Below are 22,304 nucleotides of genomic sequence, written 5' to 3'. Positions count from 1 at the left end.
GATATGAAAAACTTATTCAGCAGTGTTCAGAACAGTTAAATAAAAAAAGAGGATTTTATGAATATCTGAAGATTACAGGTCTTGAGGAAGAAAATCTTTATTTAGAATGGTAAAAGGAGAATGAAACTCCAAGAAAATAACAACAGTATATGTCATGGTTTAGGCCAGACCAACCACTGAGGCAAACGGCAGATGCTCTCCCCTATCTCTCTCTTCAAGGAGAGGAGGTAGAGAGAGAAAGAGACTTACAAGTTTAGAAAGAACTAAACCACTTTAATGAAAATATTAATAATAAAATAAAAAGGAAATAATTAAATATATACAAAACCAGACCAAGCTCCCCGGATAACGATCACATCACCAACAGGCACTGGAAAAGTCCCAGACAGGACTCAGTGATGGATGGGAACTGGATTCCAGATCTGCATTCAGTGATGCACAGATCGGGATCAAAGGCAGACAGATAAACAAGAGTCCTCTTCGGACACTGTCCATTGAAGAAAGAAGCTGACCCTTTGATCCCTCAGCTTTTATACTGAGCATGAGGCAGATGGGATGGAATACCCTGTGGGTCAGTTTTGGGTCACCTGTCCTGTCCGCTCCTCCCCACAGGTGTGACCCCTTTATGCTTTTCCGCTTCCGACCCTCCAACAGGGCAAATAACCAAGTTAGCTGGCCCTGGTTGTTACAGCAATAAGTATAAGCAAGAGCCTGCCTGCATACCACTCCTTGGCATCAACTGTACACATAGGTCTTACCACTCTGAGAGCAAACAGTTTCTGCACAATATGCTGTTAATTTCAGAAAGTTAGAATAGGCTAGGCTAAAAGGTAAAATTATTGAACAGAAAATTGGTTCTGTTTTACCTCAAGCAAGGACAGTATAAAATGAAGGCAATAAGCTTAATATTAGCAAAGCATTTCATGAGACTGAAATCTATCCAACAGAGACAATTCCATAAGGCAAGAACATTTGGAAATAGACAAAGCATGAGACAGCAAGAAACAATTGTATACTGATCACATGGAAGGCTAAATCATCTATATTTGCCTTTTTTGTCTTTGAGATTACTTCTTCTAGTCAATCATTCCGGAGCACCACTACATTTTAACACCTCTCTTTCTCCTTCTTTCTCCCTTCCCCTTCCTTTTAAAAGTGCTATCAAAATAGACGTGACCTCATTTCCCTTCCTTTTCCTTCTGCTGTAAAGGAAGAATTTGTATAATCACTATGTTTACCCTAATGTTTTCATATTTTATTCTTTATATCTGAAAACTTATTTTAAGCAACATCTGGTCCTCCTTTATAATGTAGCTTTCTGTAGCCACATGATTTTTATAGGGTCACCTATCATAATAGTATCTCAGTGACCTTACAAAAACACAGATGAATGCATGAAAAAAAGATTTGTGCTGGAGAAAATGCTAAGTATCCTGACTACCACATCCCTACATCCATATATGGAGTTCATTCACAAAGAGCAGACTAAGGCTCTTCCAAGGTAAGTGAAAAGCCTACAAGCCTGCAAGCATTTTATAGAAAAGGTTTAATGCTTACACAAGTCTAGAAAGTAAGATTCAAAAGTTGTTAATGCCAGAAGAAAATAAATACTTATCTCTCTTTGTTTCAAAAAAAAATCAAAAGTTTTGCCTTTACTAGGAAGGTATATTTTAAATACCTGAAACATCTGTTATCTGTAAATCTGTGTTGAAATGCTCTATTTCTGCTAAAGGGGAAGTGTGGTAAATTTCTAGGATTTTTTTAGTCATATTCATGTTTTTTTCAATTCATTCTTTTTCAAATGCTTTCAAATGTCAAAGGCAAAGAGAGGAAAAATACAAAAATAGTCACTAGTATCCTAATACGGTATTTCCTGTCAATAGCTGCTAATATTTAAATTCTCCACTAATGACATCCCTCTTGAAACTCTTACGAAATGTTTATATTATCATTTTTTTCAACACAAAAAATCATTACCTACTTTCACAGTCTCTTGCAAGAAGTGTCTGAAATATAAGATTTTTGTATCTCAGTTCCCTCAACACTCTTACTAATGCACTGAATCTTAACAAATAGGACTTTTGTGTCATTCAGCAAAACACCGAAGATTTTGGTACCAATGAAATAAATGAAAAATCAAATAATATTAAAAACTATTTTCACATTTTATTTGCCTAACTTGCATTTTACTTGTGGTCCGTAATAAAATAGTCCATTGGGGGGTTATCTAAGATCCTCTACTGCCTTGTGGTGGGGTATGGGCAACAGAAATATTTATATATGCATAGTCAGTTGCTTAACTGACTTGATGGTGTTTGGTGTGTAAAAGCCGGATCTTTTAAAGGAGATAAATCTGTTCACATTTGTTTCTGCACACACACTAAAATGTGAGGCATAATTTAAGCTTTTTTTTTTTTTAATTCTCAGGAGCTCTTATCATCTCTCCCATTTCAGCTCCAGGAAAATAATATTTTTTATATTGATTGTCTAAAAGTATGATTTAAACTGATCTATTTCACTCTCTATCACAAACACTTTACTAAATTGATCTTAATTGCTGCATAATCTGGTAAAAATCAACAATTGGCAGACTGCACTGAAGACACACTTGAGAATGGAATAACAGGGGTTTTGCATATCTGGGACTAAGCTGTAGAGTGTACCTGTGGGAAAGATGTGATAGAAAGGGTTTACAGTAATAAGAAAGTGAAAAATAAATAGTGTTGTGCTACAAACTCATGGCCAACTGACACATTGTGTCATAGGAACCTGCATGGATCAGGAACTCTGGAGGGAAGAACTTATAAAAAGTACTTGGAATTTAATCTATCTGCATATCCCTGGAAAGCTATATGTATTGAATTAAGTTTGGAAAAAACAAAATCACACAAAATACTACCAAAGTATTGCTAGTCCCCACTAAACACTAATCTTGTTTGAATTCTAAGGAGATTTTAGAGTTTGGGTTTATTTGTAACACAACGAAAGGAAACTTTGAAATTAAAAGTCATTTCAAGCAGAAAAAACCCAACCGCAATATTTGTATTTCTTTCTGATAAATGTGAGGAAATGTTTCCTAAATTTAAGCTAGTCACAGGATTTGACATGAAATTAGTAAATGTTTTATTCAGCTCTGATCTGCACTTTTTTTTTATGTTTGGGGAGGAAGGGAGAGGAAGAAACAGTCAAATAATATTTTCTAGCACGCAGCAGGTAGCACGCATCTGCTTATGACATTGCAACCAAAGCAGAAGCATTCGCTTACTATTTCAAAAATATATTCTGACATACTAGTCCAGATAAGCTATTCTGTCATGCAATAAATTTTGCTGCTGTTTCTTCCAGTGCAGTCCAGCGCACTTCTGAAAAACTGCAATTCAAAAGCTTGAAGAAAATACAGTAGTTTTTAGAGATGCTGGTTATCTTTCCTGATATTTTCCATGCCTAATACAACAACAAAACCTGATGCATCCCCAAGGCAGAATTTTTTGGGAATGTACACCGAGGCAGAATGAATGTGAGGGTTCATATTAAGAGACAGAAACCATACTTTACCTGAAGATGCAAAGAATGGACAAAATAAGGCATTCTATGGTAGTCAAGTAGGTTTTCTTGTCCTGGTAATTCACATAACCCTTACCACCTCTTGGGATAGCTATTGTGAGATAAGTGAATGATTGCCTCAGAAAAACAAACGATTTAGCCTATCTTGTCTCAAAGACTCGGTCATTTGTCAGGGACAGTTAAATAAGAAATTATTCCCTCCACCCAGGCTCACATCAGGGTAATTATAGGGAGCATAATGCACAGTGATATGTTAAGCCTATTATGTCTGGATCAAGGAGGAGTTTTTCTGAAAATGCCATATTTTGTTCTAGGAAAAAGGTTTTTTGCTCTCTTAACAGAGCACAGAGAGCACATCAAAAAGCTGTTTTACAATAAGTCCCTACTTGGTAGTCTTTTTTTTTTTTTTTTTTTTTTTTTAATCAAGTGATTCTTGGCATGTTCAGGCAGCCAAGAGCAAGCCCTCAGAGCAAAATATGGGGGTGGCAAAACTGGAGTCACAATTCAAACCTAGCCTTGCTCTAATAGACATAAGGAGCTAAACAAGAACCACAGCAGCAGAACACTGCACTTGGATCCTTCTGCTGCCATATCCTGGGTCTAGGCACTCAACCCCAAGAGTTGAAGGGTAGCAACAATAATTACCATTGATAGTATGCTTACTGTTAGAATAGTCACTTATGTCAACACACTGAATATATTTATCTTTATCGTACATCTGCAAAACAGAGAAATTATGTGATTCTACTAAGGAACATACAGAAAATTATACATTAAAAATTCACAGATTTTTTTCTTTAGTGAAAAAGGGAAGTGAACTCTACTTTACTGAATCTTGAAAGAAGCAATCTAAACACAGAACCATATCTTCAAATGCCACTACTTATTTCAGAAGAGGATTCTGAGAAACTTAGGGTCTGAGTAAACAGAAATATCTTGAAGTTCAACAAGTGCAAATGTCTGCAACCACCGTGGCTCCAGACAGGCTAAGATCTGACAGGCCAAATAACAGCCCTGAGGGAAAGAACCTGGGGGTCCTACTGGATGCAAAGTTGAACACACTTTCACTGAGCACTGCCCACTGTTACTGCAAGTTTGCCAAACCACATACTGGATTGTTAGGAGCACAATGGCCAGCACATCAAGGGAAGTTACTAATTGTCCTTCTCTACCTGGCACTAGTGAGACTGCACTTAAAATACTGGATCGATTTTGGGCCCCAGATTTCAAGAAGAATGAGGAGAAATTGCAAAGGGCTCAGAGGAAGGCTATCAAGAGTGTCAGGGTCTAGAGCACGTTTCTAGGAGAAGCAGTTGAGGGAGTAGGGCTGGTTTTGTCTGGCAGACAGGAGGGTAAGGGGTGCTACTCTGTTGGCAGCTTACAGTCCTTTAAGGGGATTTACAAAGATGACCACAGCAAACTCTTTCCAGGAGTGACAGATCAAAAAAGGGGCAACAGCCAAAAGTAGCGGGATAGCATTTAGGACAGGAAATTAGGAAAAAAACTTCTCCATTAGAAGGGTGATGCAGCACATGAGCAAGCAGGGCTGTGGAACATCTATTATTGAAAGATTTTACAACTAAACTAGACAAAGCAAGGCCTAATTTGACACAGTTCTGGTGGTAGCCCCACTTCAGGTGGACAAATGGTCGTAATGATTTCCAATGGTCCTTTCCAACCAATATTTTCCTGATTTTATGAAGTTATATCAGTAGAAACACTTGCACAAACATATCCACAAATAATTTCTATTAAACACACAATAAATACACAATTAAGAACTTAAAATACACTAAAATTAAATAAGTAGAAATGTAACAATTTTAGGTAATTGGAAGGGGGTTTTAGGCAATCTGGTTTGGAAAAAAGGTCCAGAAATTTTAGGAAAAAAAGGAGAAAAAAAAATAATATTTTGTTATCTAAACTTCCAACTTACAGAAACAGACATGGGGGGGGGGGAAATCATTGTTTAATGCTTTTGTACAGGCACAGATCTACTTTTTTAGATGTCATAAACTAAATTTAAATGTGATATAAATCAATATTATGCACAATAATTAGAAGTAAAAAAATAATAACCACTATGTGGATAGAATAGAATGCTTAGTTCTAAAACCATTTAACCATTTTCATTTGTTTAATAGTCTTTCCCAAGGGCCTAAAAGGTGCTGAACAACTAGAGCCTCTAATGACTTTGTAATCCAATTTTGCACTTGGCTTATTATAGCAACTTACATTTCTCTTCTATGGCTCAATCCTGCATGGTAGAGAGATCTAGTCCTGATCCAGTAAAGGATCCTGACTCCTGCAGGTCGTATCCAGATCATGAAGTCTCTCGATATTTCCGTTTCAGTAAGGATGACAAAAGAAGTGATGAGAAGGAGTCTTAACACTGCTTCCTAACACAAAATTAAGCTGAAAACAGTTTATGTAAAGAAGATGGTAAGATGAACACACTGCAATAAATTGTTTTCCTTATGGATCAAGGCATTGTCTGAGTTGGTACTGTAACTAAATCACATTTCCCTTCCTGGGATTCTTCTCGGATATTCCTTCCCCTACTGAAGGAGGTGAACAACTGTTCGGTCTAGCTTTTAATTTACTCCGATCTGTATTGCCAAGTCACGCACAATAAAGTAATTTGAATTTTCAGGCTGGGTTATTCATATGGGTATGAGTTTCATGGTTATGAACTAATTACACTTTTTAATACACTTTTTTGCTTTTATAAATAGATTTAAGCTACAATTATTTAAAGTATTTTTTATTGTTATTTGTTATTAATTATTTTGTTATTATATATAATTTGTTATTGATTAACATCAGATTTCTAGCCAAATAATAATATATCATATTGACAACACATGTAACAGCAGTACTAAATTTTGCTGCACTTATACTGCCCTACACAGAGGCAAGCATGAAATGTTTGCCTTTTAGGAAAAGGGTACTATTTAACATCAGTATCTCTGGGTTACTGCATGTTGATGGCTCTGGAACTCCTTCAGTCCATTTTATCTGTACAACCATTCAGAACAGTAGTAAAAGCTATGGGAAAAAAATACAGAAAATGACAACTTTTTCTAAGAATTAACACTGTATTAAATGCCTTTGGAGGAGGAAAGAGGAAAGGGGGAAATGGTTCTTTTAATTAAGTATCAGGGCTCTCTATTTGGACTTAGGTAGGATTTAATGCATCCCTATGAACAATGAGAACAATTATGCAATGATTTCTGATTTAACTTTCTTGGCCAGCTCTAGGACACTGCAAAAGAAACCCAGCTGCTCTTGATCACACATTTGATATTAAATGGCGTTATATTTTGCTCAGTGCAAAGCAGAGAGTTACTAACACAGCAATGCATGTTCTCTGTTATACTCTGATCTTAGCAAAATTAAAGTAGATTTTATAAAAAAATCGGTAAGGAATAAAGATAAAGAACACCAGGGAATGCTGTGCATGTCATTCTAATACATTCTTATAAAGCAGGACTGGACTTAGGGTACATGTGTTCTTTATATAGATTGGATCTAGCAATAAATGTAATTGCACAGTTAAGCTAAAAACTACATTTACCCGTTCTACTTAGTAAGTGCTTGCATAGCCTGTACCATAGGTCTGCAAAGTGATCATTCATCTTCTACTCTACTCAATAAAGCACACTGACATATAATCTAGCAACATAATCTTTGAAAAAGCAAAAGTAAAACCAAACTACAGTAATTCTTTTCTATTTGAACTTTATGTTAGGAGTCAACATTTTTTAATGGTGTTGCAGGAGCTGAAGTCTGTGAGAACTGCAGCTATTGAGATTCCTTGACAATGGCAGACTATATATGTAAATGTATTCAGATACAGGTTTAGGTCTTACCCAAAGAACTGAAGTTTGAGGGCTTTAGCTTACACCCTCTACTATCAGGGATAACGGTGGTAGCTAATTTTCATGCCTTCTGGAATACTGGCAAGAAAGAAAATAGAAACACAAAGTCCATACAATTTAAATTCAGGATTCCTTGTCCCAAGAACATAATACTGTCTATCCCTGTTCTTTTAAGAGAATTTAACCCAGACCGACACTTTGCTTTTAGTCATGGTGCTTAACAACTGTCTCTCATTTACTCACATCTCATTCACGTTTATTCAGGAAGAATGAAACTAACTAGGAATAGCAACTTATACTGTGGGTAAGTTTATCGGTAGCATGAGGCAAAATACAATGATCTTTAAAAGGAAATTTGCATTTTAAAAAACAGTCATTTTTTAATTTCAGCTCTTTCAAAACATTGCAGATTAAGATTTTTAAAATATGTATACATTTCTGCTTTGGCACCAACTGTTTGAGAGATCAGAAATGTTCAATTTAATTTATTTTCCATCTGGTAACAGGAGCGTACTTCCTTTTAAGGAAGACTGATGTGCTGATCATGTTTCAATGCAAGAATGTATCACTAATTAGGGCCAGCATTTTCCATTCACTTCTGTTGTATTTAGGCAATACTTGTTCCGAAGAATGTTCTAGTTTTTCACCCATATTTAGAAAATGTATTGTGTACCATGGTGAGATAGTCTGATTCCTGCCAGATATGAACAAAAAGGCAACACAACTTTAGATAATTTTAGTCATAATGATACCATTCAGTGGAACCACAGTTATGCAATGCTATGTTTTCACAGCATTCTGGAGTTGTGGTAGGATACTAATTTCTTGGCATTGCAGCACAATTATTTTCATTTATGGACTCAGAGGGTGGAGGGAAACCTGCCATGCAAAGATTTGAAGCAGTCCTTTAGCTTTTTACTTTCAATCCACTGTTGCACATACACTATTACCATAATAGTGGAACAGCTCTGCTATTACAGAAGAAGCAAATCAGATGGGTTTGAAAAATTGATGAACACTGTCAGGGACTTTTGGATGAAGAGTAAAGAAAGGAAGTATAGGGTGTAGGAGAGTCATGTCTGAAGCAGATCTGTAACGTGGAACACAAACCAAAGCAACATGCAAAAAAAGGAGTATCACCTTGTTCTCATAATCAACTGGAGTTTATGCAGACATCTCTTAACCTAACACCCACGACAAAAATAAAGCAAAATACAGTATGTTTGGGACATAGTGTGTCAATTATTTTCTTTAAATTCCTAGACAGTCATGGGTCTGAATCATCCCATTTACTCAGTGTAATAAAATATGACCCCGTGGGAGTAGTGTGTTGCAAAATTCACCGTAACTATCTTCTGCCTCCAATGTGATAAACGAATTCTGAACATGTGGACAATTTCTCCTTTATTTGGTTCCTTAACTCTTGAGGTACCTCTACATAATTTCTATGCTTATCGCTTCAGCAACAATGGAGTTAAGTTTAAGCAATGCACAAAACTTTGATAAGGAAGTCTGAATTAATGTAAACTTTTTCCAGGACTTTTAAAAGAGGATGAAGTAATGCTAAGGGGGGGAAAAAGGAATAACAAACTGAATAATTATGAGATCAATAAACAATTAAGCAATTTACCGAAGCTATTCAAAGCACCTTTCAAAACAAAAAGACAAAGGCTCTATGTTAAACACAATTCTTAAAAGATACTTAATGTGCCAAGCAAAGGCAAGCACACTGGTGATATCGATTTAGGTGTCTTAATTGTGTTGTTACCTCCACAGACAGCTTAAAGGAAAAAAAAAAAGAAAAACAAAAAAAAAAGGAAGGGACCTAGCACTACATTTTTCCCCTACCAGACATCCAATTGAATTTCATTTTACTGAATTTGCAATTTATAAGCAATGATTGATGTATAGGAACAGTAACACTGGAAACCGTGACAGGAACCTTAAATTCAGCCAAAGATCTGCTCTTGAAAAGCCTTTCTCAAACAAACAGTTTTTATTCATCAGAGTATTTTTAATTCAGTAGGAGGCATGCCTTCCTATGCAAACTCTTGGCAACTGACAATACGAAAAATCAAAACATCACTAAGCCCTTTGATTGTGCTGGGAGGTTCCTAGGGGCAGGTTGGTCAGAGTAAATTGTCCTTAGCTGTGAATTTCACTTTATTCCTGAGACTCTGGATCTCTTGACCTCTGAGTCAGATTTCAAAGTCCACATACTCTCCCAGGCTCTCTGTCTGCTCATTTGCAGAGGAGAGAGGGGATGAGTTGAAAGGAGATGACTGGATATCAGAGAATTCAGTACTGTTTCAAAAACAGTATATAACACCCATTGCTGACTTTATACCTCTCCATACATGTTTGCAATGACTAAATAAGCAAATTCAACATATGAGAAACAAAGCAAATGTTGTCATGACTAAATACCTCTCACAAAAGTTAAGGGCAGCTGCATCAGGTCCTAGCCCTTAACAAATTCTTACAGCCACATGCAGATATATATTGTACTTGGCAATTACCTGGCTAGGTCTTGGCACTGAATTGGTCCTAACCTTCCACTAAGACAAAGTAAAGAAATCAGTTCCCTGGGTTCAAGGAAAAAAGGAAATCTATATATTCCTGAAGCACTATAGAAACCTTTCATCCAGCAGTGGGAAATGGTTCATCTACTAAATGTACAACAAATTGACACATCCAGAAATCAAATGGAAGCAACCAAACTTGTGAAATATGACAAAAAGAACTTTATAGCTATAAAGATTGCGAACTACTGCAACATTGACAGGGTAGTTAAAATTTCACAGTGTCCAGGGAAAAGAGAGTTTGGGTATTGTGCTTTTTAAACTTTTCAGCGTATAAATTGAAAACAAATGAATAATAATTTCAGTGTAAAATATGTAGAAGGCCTGAATAGGTTTTACTTGAAAACTCCTTATTCACTTCGTTAGAGCTAGAAATATCAAAGCAATATTTAAATAAGCACATATTTGCAAGTATTTACTCTCAAGAGTAAAAATTGGCAGGCTTGTCATCTTGCTTAACTTTAAGGAAGGAATTTCTTTTTTGTTTGTTATTTTGTTCAGTTCAATTTACGCCTAACATAAAATAAGTCAGGAGGAAAAAAGTCACCATGAGTCTGAATATAAAACAGTTAGCTGTGTCATGACATTGCTGGCAGATCAGGAAAAACCTTTCTTAAGAATGGAAGGATAAGAAAGAATTTTTTGACCTATGACTCCAGAATTGTTTCACTAATGGAATATTTAAGGATAAAACATGTACATGTTCTTTTGTTTTCCTCTCTTACTCTGCACTGAAACACTGTGTTTTTTGTACAGTGATACTGACTGCAATAAAAATTGTGCTTACAAAATGCCTTCTATTCAAGGACCTTTCACACAACTGAAAGCTTAATTTCACAAAACCTCTTCTTAAATCGCACTCCCACTTCTTAAATGATATTAAACTGGTTTTGATGTCTGAACTCTTACAAATAGAGAGTTCTGGCTGCATAAATTGTGCAAGGATCTGTCCTGAAATATGTAAAAGTAATTTCTCTTAAGTTACAGAGAGGTAAAATGGAGCATATAGAATCTGTGTGATTTGTTTCAGACAACAAGTCAGAGGCCACACAAAGATCAGAGCCCAGGAATCTGTAGTAGTGATCACTACAGTACACAAGACCATCCATTCTACAATATTTTAGTGTCTCTCCTAGTTGCATTTTCCCTTTAGAAGGTATCATTGGAAATGGTAGAGCAGGAAAGATGTGATACAAAATTTGATATTTTTTCTTGCTTTTTGAAAGTGGGGGCTATTTTCATAACTTGTTTGAAAAAAACTTATTCATTTTTAAACCTTTCTCAAGGCAGTTACTTTTTTACCTAGCTGCCACATAGTCAATGTTATAAATTCTTCTGAGGTTTATATGACTAAAGTGTGGCGATTTCTATCTCCCTCCTACACAGAAAGATATACAGAAGCAAGTGTTTTGCTAAATATATATTAAAAAAATACTATTTCCCTGCTATTTTTCTGTAATGCAACCACCTGTGCAAAGAATTACCATTTTAATATATCATAAGGCCAAATGCACTCCAAAAGTTTCAAGGGCAATCTACCCTCTTAAACACACATACATACACTTATATGAATATATAGCTTTAGCAGTGGAAGTAGTTGATCTCAAACCAGTGAAATTAATCTGACAGCTCCTCTAGTATATATTTTCTTCAATATAGAATTTGCTTTAGTTTCAGTGAGGCTTCATTCTTGTCCGTACCTCCATCTGTATGGAAAAGCTAGCAAGAACAGTATCATATCTTGCAAGTTTTTAACTTTTCATTAAAAAAAGTTAGAGAAATGCTCAGAAACAGGCAACTGTTAGCTTTCCTCCAGTCCTCAGACACATCTCCCAGTTGCCATGATCACTCAATGATAGTTCCAGTCTTCAAAAGATCTCTGTCACCAAAGGTCTCTCTGGAAGCTCTGCACAAGAAAAAGAGCTTCTGAACTCAGCTGCCACTAGGAGGGAATGAGCTATTGACAAACATCTATAAAGAACTCTAGTCAATGGGCAAGGAGCAGCCCAGCCAAAGTTAGTTTTCCTAGCAAGCAAACTGAATCCATGTTGGCCTCTGTAGTCATTTGGCTGGTCACGCGGTAGGTCAATGGTTTAAGTGGTTACATGAACTTCTCACAAGGAGATTTGAGGAAGGAACAGGGAGAGAGAAAAGAGGAAAGGACCATCCCAGACAGAGTCTGCTAGACTTAGGCCTTGTTTTTCCAACTCCCAAATGGTCACTTATTGTAATAAGTTAGTGGAATAATGATGCAAAATTTTAGCTACACTTAATTAACTTATTTGATTTAAAATGTAAAGAATGAAACATTGCATAAAGTGTGTGCAAGAAAATGAGGGATATGTAAGAGAAGGGTGCCTTGTGAAATTACAAAATGCTGGAGAAGCTGAGAGTACAAATAAAAACATTATAAGAAAATTGTCCTAGATGATCAATTTGGTAGGATTTGAATAGTAATGGAAGCTACAACTTCAGTGGGAATTGTAAGTGAGCAGTAAGGGACAAGTAGCCTCCTTCCTTGAAAATCCACGATCACACTATATGGAACATACATATGGAATAATGAGTGATGATTAAGGTAGGGTATAAATTTTCAAAATGCTGATTAGTACACTGCCTACCCAGACAGACATTCTTAGTCAGTATTAACAGTGCTTTTGTATAATGTAGCCTAACATGCAGTAGCTATGCTGGCACTCTTGGTGCAAACTCCATGCAGGTTAGCGTGTTACACTCATGTATACCTTGTTTTCTTCCATAAGCAAGTATGTGAGATCACTTCCTTCATTTTTATAATCCCTGCAAAAGTAAGATTATTTATCCAAAGCCAGGGTACAGTAAAGGGTTCAAAAAGGAGAACAATATAAAATATAGTAGCAAGATCAGAAGTATAAACTTGCCTCTAACCTCATCTTGAGCTTTCTAAAATTAGGAACATTTAAAAGGTCAGCAGGCTTTTTTGGTCCCTACAGTATTGAAAAGGGGTGACTCCTTCTGCAAAGGATTCAAGTTCCCACTATCTTGTATACAGCCACTTTCACATATGTCAGGAGAGCATAAAGTACTACACTTCCAATTTTGCACTGTCTGAATTCCAAAATCACTGAGTGATAAATGACAACACAAGCCACGAGGAGAATCAGGCCTAATAAGTCTTAGTTTTCCTTTGGATATTCTGACACAGAAACTCTGAACAGCATCTCATGAAGCCACATTACTAGAAGAATATGTCCTATTATCTTATTCAATGACAGCCTAAACAGTAATGAGGAGACAATTAAATTGAGTATCAAAGAATATACCGTTGTTTTACATTGTCATTAGCTGCAGTTGATATATGAAGCATGGGTGGAGAGCAGTAAGTAATGGAAGGAAGGTTAAAGATGAAAAAGAAAGCATGATTGTTAGAACCTGTCACTTCAGAATATGACTCTTGCACACTGGTACTGCTGAAGCATCACAGACAGAGAATGCACTCTGGAAGCACTAATTAAGTCAAGATCTCCTAAGACTTGCAATTTTGGTGAGTTTTTTCAGAAAAGGTGAAAGAAATAAGGGTTGGATATCTCAGGGCATAGGATCTGTTAACAACTTATAGTCGGTAGCAACTTGAATATAGTTACCTCCGAAGGAATGCCCTTTGCTACCTCAAAGAATTCTTCCTCACAGTCCATGACCTCTTAGGCTAACTACATTCACCTGTAACAATGAAATTGCCCACTACCCCAGGAAGGCAGGAAACATACTTAACACAAAAAATTGACTTGGACTATGAAACACACTATGAAACTCAAAACTAAACAGAGAAAGTGACCACTAACCTCACATGTAAGTATGAAATATATATCTTTGTCAGATTTCCATCAGTAATTTTTTCAGAAGAGTTTAGAACAAACTGTGTTCAAGAAATCAGGCGAAGAGTAACTAGAAATACAAGACGACAGCCCACTGAGACTGCATACAATAGCAAGCCACTCCACCAAAACCTATTGCAAAGACACAGGGTCAAGCTTACTTCATTCTTTCCTCTTCTCTGTCTTCCCAAACCAAGCACATGCATTAACAAATGAAGTAAACAAGTAAAATCAAGTCCACAAATGTAGTTATTTTCTGAAGACAAAAAAATACATTTCTAGTTTAAAATGCTTGACAACCATTCACAGCAAGAAAAAAAATGGACAGAACAATGTTTAGTGGCCTGTAAGCAGAGAGAAACAGAGAGAAGGATATACCACCTTTGACACTTCTATGTTTAGTCCATCTCAGACTTGGAAAGAAGCCTGTCATGAAGAACAGCTATCACAGAAGTTCATATCTGGATTCCTATCCAGAAGCCTAAGCTAGAAAATAGCTCTGAGACAATACATTTTGGCTGGTTTTGATCTAGGAGTTAAACTACTGTGTCAGCTTAAACAAATGGACTTTTTCAGGCTCAAGGCCCAGGTTGTTGATAAGCCAGTGTTTCAGAGGTACAAGACCCAAAGCTTGCAAATCTCTCCGCTATGAAGAGAAATGTGAAGGACGTAGAAGCTTGATCACACAAATAAGTTAATGCATGGGTTACTGAGTGGATGAGTAAATATGCATGATGAGTATTCACCCTCAGCACAGCCTTCAAAATTAATTTCTATGAAACATTTCAGATTTGACAAATGAACAGATTCAAAAGATATTTTTCCAACGAACCAGATAGAAGTCTGAGGTACTGAGATTCAGTCAGCATACTGCCACAAAGAAACAGATCACCCAAAAACTTTTGGGGCCTTCTATTATCAATCTCAGCAGAGAGAGAATGATGGACTACGTACTGAAATCCTTTGGGGTGTTCTGTGCATTGCAAGCTAGACATATTTGTTGATGACAGGATTAAGCTTGGTTATGAATGCCTAGGCTAGATTCCATCTACTTGCCGAATCACAGGCTGAGGGTACAGGGACCTCACAACCATCTACTCTGCCCTTCTGAATATCGTAACATACAAAACACAATAATGCGTACTTCACTACAAGTCTTCCATAAAGACATCCAATCTATGTACATGGCCTCCAAGAGACAGAGAAAATACAACTTCTCCAAGCAATTTTAAAAATGGTGAATTATTTTCACCATTAAAAATCTACCCTTAATTTCTAATCGGAATTTATGAGACCTCAGCTTCCAGCTATTGCTTCTTCTTAGAATTTAATTGCTATATTAGAAAACATTTAAACATCTATTTTTCCCTTCATACACTAATCACATCAATTTTCAAGTTTCTTAATCAATAAACTAAAGTTTGAGCACTGAATTTTTCCTTTTTTTTTTTTTCAGCAATGAGTATTCTTGTGTCTCCTTTCTTTTCAGCAATTTTCAAAACGTGAACAAATGGAAATGTAAACAGCATTCCAGTTTTCCCATACTTACTGTTGCAAGGAAAATCTTCTAAATTCATGTGATGTAATTCACATCACTATAACCAATAACATTGAATTAACTGGCACTAACTGCCAGCTCAGGATCAGCAATAAAAAAGAATAAAACACAATACCATATACTTACAAAATGACACCTAAAAACTTATAAACACCCCTATATAATTAATCCCCCAAAGTAATATCACTCAGATACCCTCATAGGCCATGTGGGTTACAAGCCCATCCCCACTTCTGGGAGTGCAGGCTCCCCTACTTGTTCACTCCTCCTCTCAAGACATGGGTGGTCCAGCTCTGCGTGGTCCCATGCTATCTGCTAATGCACAGTCTGGGAAGAGAGTACTCAGAGTTCACGCATGCGTTCACAAAGTGTGGGTCCCTGTTTGTTGCACCCTGTGCAGTCACTCCACTAGCTGGATGCTGGCTACTCATAGTTATCCAGTGCAGAGGCAGCTCAGTCAGAACAAGTCAAAGATTGCAATGACATGAGGCAACGTCTGGCGGCGTCAAACACAGTTTTTGCTCTGTTTCTTTTGCCTGCCCAGGCACTCATGCTTAAAAAGTTTCATGCTTCTGTTATACTTTTTTCCAAGCTTTGTTTCAAAAGTTTTTTGGTGTTTGGTTTGTGGGTTTTTTTTTTTTTAAGTTGTGGGGATTTATTGTTTTTGTTTTGTTTATATTCTCCTCTTTAGCATTATCAGTTTGGGGAAATGTCCTCTTAGTTAGCTCAGATACCTTATTCATGCAGTTTACTCTCACATTCTCATTCTAACAGCTGTTCTTATCTAGGTAATTTTGCCAACAGTGGGCCCTACACTTATGTTGTGTAATTTTACGTCAATGATCTGTCTAGATCATTGATACAGACATTTTAAAAAGAGTTAACAATATTTGTATAATCCATTCAAACATATTACTCCACAATATTTAGTTTTGAAAATCTGACCAGTACTTCTAAGCTACTTAAGTATCCTATGTAGTTCAAAGCCTAAGTGCACTATATTTTCATGGTAACTTTTATCTACAAACCTTGCAGTATCATCAAAGAGTCATATTGTTTGCTTGATAAAAAATACTTCCCATAATACCATACCATTGCCATTAAACATTTCCGCTGCCTTAATTCTCTATCAGCTGAATACTCTGTTGGATTTTCTGTTATTTTGCCTAAAATTTATGTCAGCCTAAATGGTTAATGATTACCAAGTTCATTGCACTTGTATCATTGAATGTTTTCTAGATATATACTCTGGAGTACTCTTAAAAAACAAATAACAGGACTGTTGATTTAAAAATGTCTATCTCAAATAGTTGGTTTCCAATACCCTTTTATTTGCTTTTTCTTTCCATAATAGGAATTTTTAATCATGATTTTTCCAGCTACAGAATAGAAATATTAATTCAATAATTCTGTGAGTTCTGCATCACTACTGACAGTAACTCCTCATAGGATGTCTCCAGTAAAAGCAGCAACAAAAACAGCAATAGTCCTTCATTTCTGGTATATTCTAAGCCCACTACCCAACCTTAACATTTCTCTCCTATCAGATCAATTGTGTTGATTTTATACCTTATTTTTCATAGGGGTTTTTACCTGTTTTCCTCTTTCTTTTTTTTCTTTGACAGTAACTCCTCATAGGATGTCTCCAGTAAAAGCAGCAACAAAAACAGCAATAGTCCTTCATTTCTGGTATATTCTAAGCCCACTACCCAACCTTAACATTTCTCTCCTATCAGATCAATTGTGTTGATTTTATACCTTATTTTTCATAGGGGTTTTTACCTGTTTTCCCTTTTTTTTTTTTTTTTTTTTTTTTTTTTTTTTTTTTACCCAGTATATACTAGGTTCTTTTGATTTAGGGTTAATTGTTAAATTTTGGCTTCATTTTCCCTCATATCAAAGACAGACTCATAGCCAAATATGAACTCTTATGATTTGGGGCTTTCTTTGGCAAAACCATATATTACTAAAAACTATCCAGTTTACAATCACAACTTTCTGATTATACGTTCTCTCCTATCAATTTTTTCATATTTTTCCTCAGGTTTACAAGATAGGTCTTTCTGAAACAGCATCATTGGTTGTGTTTTATCTTTCATTTGCTATAGGCAATCATCAACAACATCTTTCTTTGCCACAAAAAAATCCTATCTAGATGATACTTTAAATCAGATGCAATACCTTTTGTGACAGAAAATTTTTATCTATATTTCTTTGCAACTCTTAATGACATGCTACTACTGCTGCATGAGATTTTCATACATATCCCCCAAACTGAAATTTCCCATTACAAAATACAATTATTTTTTCCACGTTATGGAAAGTTACTTAAGGAATAAACCATCCTCTGCTACGATGTGATTCACTAGTCTTTAACAGATACCTGCAGGCCTTTGCTTAATATATATAACTCAGTTTTCAGGGTCAGACTACTCAGTGAAATGTACATTACAGAAAGAGGGATATCAACATGAACATTCACCGAAAGTGAGGTTTTTCAACCTCTTTCCAGTTCAAAAGAGAAATCCATTATGGTTTTAATTGCCTGCACTACATACAGTCAAAATTCACACGGGCGTTAAATGCAATAAAACTCTTATTGAAGTAGTAGACTATGCACTGCATATGACCAACCTGAAAGGCTAATGGGGTCACCATCCTTCCCCTTTAGTCGCTGTGTCATCAACAACCCTAACAAAAATGAACCTCAGTTCCTTAAATGGTGTAACAAATATAAAAGCTTGCCTCTGGAAAAATAATAATATAACCACTTGTAGAAGAAGCCTGTCCAATAAGGACTTAGAAATAGAGTACTGGCAGAGAAAATTCTTGTAAAACCAAACAGCTAAGTAAAACAACATGTATGCCCTTTGGCAAAGCAGCTCATGGAATTTAATACATTTTTTCACACTTCATTTGAAACTTGCATGCATTGAGGGAGGGAAAACGATGGTACCTTAACTTAACCCTTTTCTGTCCTTGTAGATCCTCTTCTGTAGCCCTTAAAAGGTAAACTATAACATTTTTTGATAAACTCATTATAACGTGACAATATTCAGTTACTGATGTGAATAGTCAATACACAGAGATTACACCATCACCAAATTCTCCTAGCCGTGACTGAGAATTCAGCCCTAAAATATGACATTTTACAAAATATCTGGTTTTGTTAATACAGAATGATGTTTTGTTGTGGCATTAACAAGGGATAGATCACTTCATTAAACCATCAATTATTACATTATATATTGATGAAAAAGAAGCATTAATACCTTGAATATCATCAGGGACTGCAAAGGAAATATGAAACATTTAGAAATTTAAAAAATTTAGGAACATTAATTCAAAATGGTATTTGAATCACCTTTCTTTGCCTGTAAATATAAATGCTTATCCTATTGTTTATTTCCAGAACTAAAACAGATTTTTTAATTCATTTAGGAGAAGGAACAAAATAAAACCAAAAAAAATACAGAGCAGGATCAGTCCTGCTGAAGTAATTACTAAAGCTCCAATTCAGATAGTTGGAGCAGAACTGGCTTTATCTTTGCACAATGACAGAACAGAAGAGAAAGAAATGTAAAAGGAATGAAACGTAAAAGGAATGAAACTGGTTACATGGAAGAGTTACTACAGAACTGACTAGGTCATACATGTTGCAGTGCTACATTAGAACAGAAAAATGGGCACTAGTGTACAAAAATCAAAACAATCTTTTTAATTAATTCTCTGCAAGACAAAATTCTCCCTTATACCAGTTTACAGAGAGACTGTCGTGGCAGGCTTCTCCACCTGTCCACTAATAGTTGGTTTGGAGATTAAAAAGAAAGTAAAATGTTGATCTATAGCTGATGAAGACCCATTAATGATGAAACTTTCATCCCTAGCTCCCTACTTCAAGTTCCAATCAAGACAATGGAATCTGATGACCTTCAGTAATTTGATGAGTGGGCAGTAAGTAGCACAGTGCATAAGAAGTGAGGTGAACACCTCCCATCCCCATCACAGCTGGCCACCTTTTTTGCCATCTCAAAGATGCTGGGGAAAGTTCTAGGTAAATGAACAGAATTAATTCCTGCTTAAGGTCTTGAGGCAGTCGTTTCCTTGAGATCATGACTGAGGTACAATGAAAAGCAGTGTGATCCTCACTGCTTTTCACCTGCACTGTTATTACTCATGCTGCACTCCTCTCATCAATAAACAGGCTCTTTCTGTGATTGGCTTTATTTTCCATGTAACATGACACATGACTGAAGAGGTTATTGACATGAAAGTGAAGAAAGGTGTGTAAGCAAAAATAAAATGTGCTGGAGATCTGAACTACACTAATGCTTTTTGAAAATTACTACCACTGGCTCTCAGGATTAGGTCTCACTCATAGAGTAATCATTCTTATATGTAAAGTGAAGGAAAAGCACCGGCTCCTTGGCCTTCTAGAGGTCAGTTCACACTATACTGTCCATACAAACATGAAAGGAAACCGTATCAGTATTTCTGAGGATTATTTTTATGCACAGGACTGTATGAATCCCAAAGCTGCCAAATAACTGAAAGGAGAACCTTCATACATAAAGACCATTACTAAATACTCTGAACTGCTGCTGTTTTGCAGACAAAAACTCATTAATTCAACTTATCTTGCTCTGATACTTCCTAGTAGCTTTATCTAGTTGCATGTGAAACCACTGTTGCTGGAGTTTTTTTCTTTGTTTTGGGGTTGTTTGGTTTCCTTTTTAATTCTCCTGGTTTCCTGGTAATACTGCTCCCCCACAGTCCTGATATAACAACTACAAGCTCTGCAGCAAATACTATGGGAGATTTTATTCAGTGGTCTGATGCTGCCTCTCTCCCTTTCACAAGCAGCAATGGTAAGTCTTGTCTCAGCACTGTGGAAACAGAATTTCAAGAGTTCTTACAGTGTTGTTAGTATTTAAATTTACAGAAGGTCTGGTATATACCTGAAATGCATTTTAATCTGCCCAAGGAATAGATTCAGTCCTGGGAAGTTCATTGTTGTTTCTAATTGTCAGCGACTGCTACACTTTGCTTGCCTGCAGCTATCCAATTAACATATCAGCACTACACAAAATATTGTAATATGCTCAATGTCCTAACAACAAGAGCCTCACACTCCACTTCTATCCAACAATTTCCTCCTAATTGGGTTCCCAACATATTAGCAAACGACAGGGAAGGCCAAACAAACAGACACATGCAAACAGATAATGTTGCCTTCAAACACCTCTTCCTATTGCTGTGCAAAGTTCTGTGGAGATACCCCTGGTTGTTGTTTATATTGAGAGAGAGAAAAACAGAGAGAGAGAAGGAAGAAAAGCTAAACTCCAGAAGTGGAAAACATGTAACTTGTGCCCTGAGATATTGCTATGGCAACATTTAAACAATGAACAGAAAGCCCTGCAGGATTCTGCTCTCGCTTCCTTGGATACCAAATGTAAATCCTGATTCTCTTTTTATCGTGTGCATACACAAGCATCTGATTTTTGCCTTTTCCTCCAACAGATACCAAAGTATCCAGGCCCCCTACCAGGAACTATGCGTTAATTCACTTCCATGTATTGCTGCTTGTGAATATGCAATTAAAACACACCGCTAGCACACTCATCTCCCCTGTTGTGTCCCCATTTCTAACCCCCAAGAGAAAAAATGACTGTGATGATAGTACGGCTAAATAGCAGGTACCCTTCTTTTCTGAAAAATATCACTAAATAAACCACTCCAAAAGTCACAAGCCAAGCCCTAATGTCTTCTGCCATTATAGGAAGAGGACGTAGGATCCTTTTTAAGGGCACCTCCTTGCCCACTCTGCTAGACTTGAGCATTCTACCAGGCTACCTTTCAGACCACTGTGGCTGTTACTAAATCCTTCTCTCATCTGGGTTGCCCTGCAGGGGCAGCACCTTACAGCTGAAGGAGGCTTGTTTTTCATTATGATTTTCATAGATCAGCTGGCAAGGGGATGGATGGGAATGCAGAAGAAGAGCCCTTGCTCATAGTAGCCCAAAGTCCAGTCAGCTTGACTACTCTAGAAATGATTTTGTGGGTGATAATTGCATTTCTTCAGAGTAATTTTCCTCCCAGACTGCAAGAGGCACTAATTCCAGCACCCTTCTCTTTCTCGTCATTCCCTCATTAGCAATCAGAAACAAAGGGATATCTCCAAGTCAAAGTGAAGGCACGCTAGCAAGACCAAGATGGAGGTTCTCGCGTACTGCTGCTGTGCACAGTGCACTCTTTCAGTGAATATATTGCAACTCCACTCTTGGACAGCTTGGCTTGTGAGTTTTCACCGGCACCAAGATCTCTCAAAATCAAAGTATGCTAAAACTCTCTCCTGAGCCTGATTCAAAATCCTGTGTCACACTGCTCCAGCAAGAATCTTCATGTCAAACAGGAGACAGATTTTTAGGTCACAGGCAAATAATTTTAAAGCCTATATATAGGAAGCCACGACAGCACCTCGAGAATAACTTTCTTTTCCTCCAGTCCCAAATGATTGCTTGCATCGTCTTACATATAGAGCATTTTTCTTCGGTCTCACCCAATCTGAAAGTCCATTTTTTACTTGTCAGTGCTATCAGGCTGGGAGATACTGTGACACAAAATTTGCTGCTCCTGCAAACTGAACCTGCTCCTATTCTAGATCAGTGCAGATCATTCCTGAGATGTGAGAAAACATGGACTAGCTACCCCCTTGCATTACTAACCTACAGTTTGCCAAGAATACCTGAAGTTTGAGATGTGTGATCTCTGACCTTTTGGAGAACAATTAGAACAAATGGAGCAGGACCCTCCAATATAGCTTTCTCTTTCCTTCTGTACAGGCATTTGGTGCCTAAATATACAC

This window comes from Charadrius vociferus, unplaced genomic scaffold (genome assembly GCF_000708025.1).
Source record: "Charadrius vociferus isolate BGI_N301 unplaced genomic scaffold, ASM70802v2 scaffold71, whole genome shotgun sequence".
NCBI classification, from domain to species: Eukaryota; Metazoa; Chordata; class Aves; order Charadriiformes; family Charadriidae; genus Charadrius; species Charadrius vociferus.
Note: the sequence above shows the minus strand (reverse complement) of the source record.